Below are 6,221 nucleotides of genomic sequence, written 5' to 3' on the forward strand. Positions count from 1 at the left end.
GGGCAATCTTCTGATTTGTATATATATGAACTTGACTCTATGGTGGGTTCACTGATATCTGGCCGGGGTTAATGTAACTTTATGGGCCTCGAATTAACTAGAATTACGGAAGTACCAGCTTGACCCCCCGCGATAATCTACAGTTCAAAGTTTATAAGTTTGAATTCAAATTTCAAAGCTCTGCAACGTATAAGCATGAGTGTATGACTCCTTACAAAAGAAAAAAAATGAGTGCATGATTCGATTACCATGTGTTAGTCTTTGATACGGCCAAATCGATCGCTCAGTAGGGTGAGGACACGTGTTGCCCACCGGGACACGTGTCGCCCATCAGATAGGGAGTACAAAGACTCTATCACGCTCTATCACGTCGCTTGCATGAAGGGATTATTCGCCACCAGAAGGATGGACGTATTCGAGTGGAACTCTGAAAGGGAGGAAGGTGGACCCGAGAAGGACAGGGGGGAGGCAAGAAAAAACCCTAGACCCTAGGAACCATATAAGAGGGCCCGAGAGGAAGGAAGAAGGTAAGCATCAATACCCACACCATTACTCCCATATTGAACACTGTGCGGCCGATCCTAACTTGAGCGTTGGAGGACTAACCCCGGACAAAGCTCCGGGCCTCTGCCGTCTGTGCTTGTGCAGGATCAACTCATATGGGGTTTTTGGCAGCAACAGATTGGCGCCGTCCGTGGGAACGACAGTAATGGTGGGGAGAACCTACAACCGCAGGAAGATAAGAGCAGCGTCAAACATAAACATGGGGGAAGAACCTTCAGGGGGGCTTCCTCCCTAGGTGGAGATAGGACGAGAAAGGGGTAATGATGACTGGGAAGTATCCATAAGGTACCTGCACTCGGGTGGATATTCAGTATGTGAAGATAGTGATCCTCTGCCCCCTCCTGAAACATAAGAATACATGACGAGGGAGCAATTTGAAGCCCTCCAGGACAAATATGACCGGATGGTCGAGGCAATGAAGGAGGTCTCCAAAGCTGTCTCTCAGAAGATCGGTGGAGCACCTCCAGGCCCCCACATCCATCCTGAGAGGGCTCGAGACGAGGAACGGAGCAATACATGATCTATAAGGTCCGGTCATAAGCTTCGAAATCGAGCAGTGAGGGAAAGTCCCGCACCCAGAGGTAGGACGCAGCTTGCCGCCAGAGATCCACATGGGGATCCACGCCGAAGAGACAAACAGAGGCACGAGGACTCGGGGTTAAAGCGGATGATCCTAGAACTGAAAGATGAGATCAAGAAGGTGGCAGAAAATCAGGCGGGAACTCATGAGCCGGACCTCACTAATGACACGGCTCTAGCTGATGAGGTCATGAGGGATCTGCTCCCGATCAGCTTTTGCCTACCCAAGTATGACACTTATGACGGGTCAGGGGACCCCGTCGATCATCTGGAAGGCTTCAAGGTCACCATGCAGTTCCATCGGGTCTCGAAAAACATTATGTGTCGTGCCCTGCCATTGACATTCAGAGGAGCGACGGCTATGGTACAATCGTCTGCCGACGAAGTCGATCCACAGCTTCAGCGACCTAAGTTACTTCTTCATAAAGGGATTCTCTATTAGCCAGTCCCTTCAGAAGACTACGTTGAACTTGACCAACGTCAAGCAATAGGAGGGGGAATCGCTGCGGAACTACATGAAGCGCTTCCAACAAGAGAAAATCACAATCAGAGGCCTGGACCCGAAAGAAGAGTTCACGGCCCTGTTGGGAGGCGTCAAGGATAAGGAGTTGAAAAGGTCTCTGGCGAAGCATACACCTAGGAATCTGACCGAGCTGAGAGCTTGGTGCGATAAGTACATCCAGATGGAAGAAACCCTCCAGGCCGATGAAGAAGCCGAAAGGAAGGCGGTAAGGAAGAGACTCTCAAGGGCCGACGACAAACCCTCCGAAGAAGGCAAAAGATGAAAGTCTGAACGCGGTCGGGCACCCAGTCCACCAAGGAAGTTCGAGAAATACGCACCCCTGACCCAGAGGTGAATAGAGGTACTAATGTAGATAAAGGATTCCCCGGATGCCAGGGCCATGAAGTGGCCAGGAAAGATGGGGCGACACCGCGAGAGACGCAACATGGACAAATATTGCCACTTCCACAGAGACCATGGCCACGACACTGAAGACTGTTGGCACCTTAAGGGGGAGATAGAAGGGATGATCCGAAGGGGATATCTAGGCCGATTTGTAGACCGCGAAAAGGAGGATGCCCAAGACAGTAATGACCATAGGGGTAACCGTCGGAGAGAAGGCAGAGGTCGCTGTGAGAGGAGGGGGCCTACCCGTAGAGGCAATCAGGAACGACGAAGGGACCAGACACCCGAGGAAGCTGAACGTCACCTTCGAGATGAGAATAAGAGCCCAACTAGAGTTATAGCAACCATCTGTGGAGGCCCAGCCACTGGAGAGAGTTCAGTTGGAAGGGGTACACACTCCGCACGACGATGCCCTGGTTGTCACCATGACCATAGCGGATTGCAAAGTGAAGAGGATCTTAGTGGATAACGGCAGCTCAGCTGACATCCTGTTCCTTGAGGCTTTTCGGAAGATGGGCCTGGACGAGGAAAAGTTAAAGAAAGTCGAACACCCATTGCAGGGATTCTCTGGCATCCCAGTAAAGGTGGAAGGGTCGATTGAGTTGCCAATAAGAGCCGGCACCGGAGATCGCCAAGTGACGGTCATGATTAACTTCCTGGTTGTAGGCATTACCTTGGCATACAATGCCATACTAGGAAGGGTTGGATTGAACCTACTAAAGGCTGTCGTCTCCACACCCCATCTCAAGATAAAATTCCCAACCAAGAATGGTGTCGGGGAATGTCGGGGCGATCAGGAGGCATCTTGGAGGTGTTACGCCACTACCTTATGGGGAAAAGAAAAGGCGGGTGAGGCACTTCAGATAGAGGATCTGCGCGATGATGCCAGTTATCAACGAGGGGAGCCGGCCAAGGATTTGGTGCAAGTTGAAGCCGAAGAGGGGGATAACACTTGGTAATTTCAGATTGGGGCTACCATGCCAAGGCTACAGCGAGAAAGACTCATCTATTTCCTCCGAAACAACGCTGACGTCTTCACTTGGTCGGCTTCGGATATGCCCGGAATAGATCGAGAGGTAATAGAACATCACCTGAATGTTAGCCCGATGAAGAAGCCGGTGCAGCAGAAGAAGAGGACTTTTACCCCTGAAAGGCAGCAAAAAATAGAGGAGGAAGTGGAGAAGCTGCTGAAGGCCCAGTTCATCCGCGAGATCTAATACCCGGAGTGGATATCCAACGTGGTAATGGTCCCAAAGGCAAATGGAAAGTGGAGGATCTGCATCGACTTCACCGACCTGACTAAGGCTTGCCTGAAGGACGCATACCCCCTGCCGAAAATAGACCTCCTCATCGATGCCACGGCAGGATACGAGGCGCTGAGCTTCATAGATGCATACTCGGGGTACAATCATATCAAGATGTCCGAGGTCGATGTCCCGAAAACATCCTTCATAACCGAGGGTGGACTGTACTGCTATGAGGTCATGCCTTTCGGGTTAAAAAACGCAGGGGCCACCTATCAAAAGTTGGTGAGTAAAATCTTCAAAGGGATGATCGGAAAAACCATGGAGGTATATGTGGACGATATGCTCGTAAAAAGCCTGAAGGCGGAACAACACATCCAAGACTTAGAAGAGGCATTCCAGGTGCTGAGACGGTACGGCATAAAGCTGAACCCAGCAAAGTGTGCATTCGGAGTAGCCTCGGGAAAGTTCCTCGGCTTTATCGTCTCAGAGAGAGGAATTGAGGCCAACCCGATCAAAATACAAGCCATTCGGGACATGAAGTCACCCAAGAATGTGAAGCAAGTCCAGGAGTTAACAGGTCAGGTCGCCGCCCTCGGGCAATTCATGTCTCGGTCTACAGATAGATGCCTCCCCTTCTTCAAAGCATTGAAAGGGACCAAAAAGTTTGAATGGACAGAGGAGTGCGAAAAGTCCTTTGAGAAATTGAACGAGTACCTGGCTGCACCCCTGCTGCTGACGAAGCCGAACACCGGGGATACCTTACAGCTATACCTTGCTGTATCAGCAGTGGCGGTAAGCGCAGTACTGATGAAGGAAGAAGGAAGGCAACAACGGCCAATATACTATGTCAGTCGAACCCTCATAGATGTCGAAACAAGATACAGAAAGGCAGAGAAAGTGGCGTATGCTCAAGTGACAGCGGCAAGAAAGTTGAGGCCATATTTTCAATCACATACGGTATGCGTACTCACAGACCAGCCCTTGAAGAAGATACTGCAGTGGCTGGATATGTCCGGTCGTCTGGTGAACTGGGTCATAGAGTTGGGAGAATTTGACATCCAGTACAAACCGAGAACCGCAATTAAAGCACAGGCCCTCGCAGACTTCATCGCTGAGACGACGCTCCCCGACGACCCCCAAGAGTTTGCCGAGGACCGAGGAGAGAAAGTATGGACATTGTACGTGGATGGTGCTTCCAACAGTGCAGGAAGCGGTGCAGGAATCATGTTGATCAACCCTGAGGGTTTCAAGATAGAATACGCCCTACGGTTTGACTTCGACACCTCCAACAATGAAGCAGAATACGAAGCGTTAATAGCCAGGATTAATCTGGCTCGGGCTTTGATGGTAAAGGAGCTGGTGGTGCATAGTTACTCACAGCTCGTGGTACGACAGGTGAATGGAGACTACGAAGCCAAAGAACAGAGGATGGCTGAATACTTGAAGATGGTACAAGATAGGATATCGGCCTTCAAGGAATTCGAGGTGAGGTAAGTGTCTCGAGAAGAGAATGCTAGTGCAGACGCACTGTCACAGCTGGCCACCTTCGATTTCGCAGATCTTGGACGATTGGTGTATTTTGAAGTGCTATCACAGCCAAGCACCGAAAAACCCCGAGAGGTACTACCCGTAGGCGAGAACGGCCAAAGCTGGATGGATGCCATAATCGAATACCTCAAGGAAGGAAAGCTCCCAGAGAATAGGAACGAGGCAAGGAAAATAAGAATGAGGTCGACACGGTTCCTTCTGAAGGACGAGACATTGTACAAAATAGGGTTCACCATGCAGTACCTCAAGTGTTTGGACTCCGCCGATGGCGAGTACGCACTCCGGGAGGTGCATAAAGGGATATGCGACCAACACCTAGGAGCCCGGGCCTTGGCGCATAAGGTGCTAAGGCAAGGTCTGTACTGGCCGACAATGAGGAAGGACGCGGAATCATTAGTCAAGAAGTGCGTCAAGTGCCAGATGTTCGCCCCCGTTCCTAGGCAACACTCTATCGAGCTCTCGTCTCTATCGAGTCCAATACCATTCGCCATGTGGGGAATTGACATCCTAAGCCCATTCCCCTTGGCCACGAGACAAAGAAAGTTTGTTGTGCTTGCGGTGGACTACTTCACGAAGTGGGCAGAAGCCGAAGCCCTAGCAACGATAACCGAAAAGAACACAAGGGACTTCTTCCAAAGGGCAGCCGTCTATAGCTTTGGAATCCCTCGGGTTGTGGTGACGGACAATGGAACTCAGTTCGCCAATCCGACTTTCGGCTTTTTCTGTGTTGCCCTTGGCATTGACCACAGGAAAACCTCTGTAGGTTATCCACCGACCAACGGGCAGACAGAGGTAACCAACCGTACACTACTTCAGGGAATAAAAAAGAGACTGGATGACGCCAAAGGACTATGGGCAGACGAGCTGCACCACATCCTCTAGGCTTATCGCACTACTGAGAGATTAGCCACCGGAGAAACACCCTTCATTTTAACATACGGCACTGAAGCTGTACTTCTAGTGGAGATAGGGGCCATTACCCATCGGATTCAGTACTACAACGAATATGAAAATGATGGAGGGCTCCGAGCAAATTTAGACCTCTTGGCCGAAGTCAGAGACACTTCGCAAGAAAGGATGGTCGCTTATCAACAAAGGGTTACGAGGCACTACAATACCAAAGTTCGAAAGAACGAGTTCAGGATGGGTGACCTCGTCCTCAGAAGGGCTGAAGTATCGGACCCGAGACATCAAGGGAAGCTAGATCCAAATTGGGAAGGTCCCTACAGAGTCTCAAGGGTAATACGACCAAGGTCCTATCACCTGGAGACTACGGGGGGAGAAAGGGTACCCCGGTCGTGGAACTCTCAGAACTTGAGAAAATTCTATCAGTAGTGAAGTAGCAAGCACACTTGTTTTTTTTTTTTAATTTTTAC

The sequence above is a fragment of the Macadamia integrifolia genome, unplaced genomic scaffold, assembly GCF_013358625.1.
Source record: "Macadamia integrifolia cultivar HAES 741 unplaced genomic scaffold, SCU_Mint_v3 scaffold46, whole genome shotgun sequence".
Lineage (NCBI taxonomy): Eukaryota > Viridiplantae > Streptophyta > Magnoliopsida > Proteales > Proteaceae > Macadamia > Macadamia integrifolia.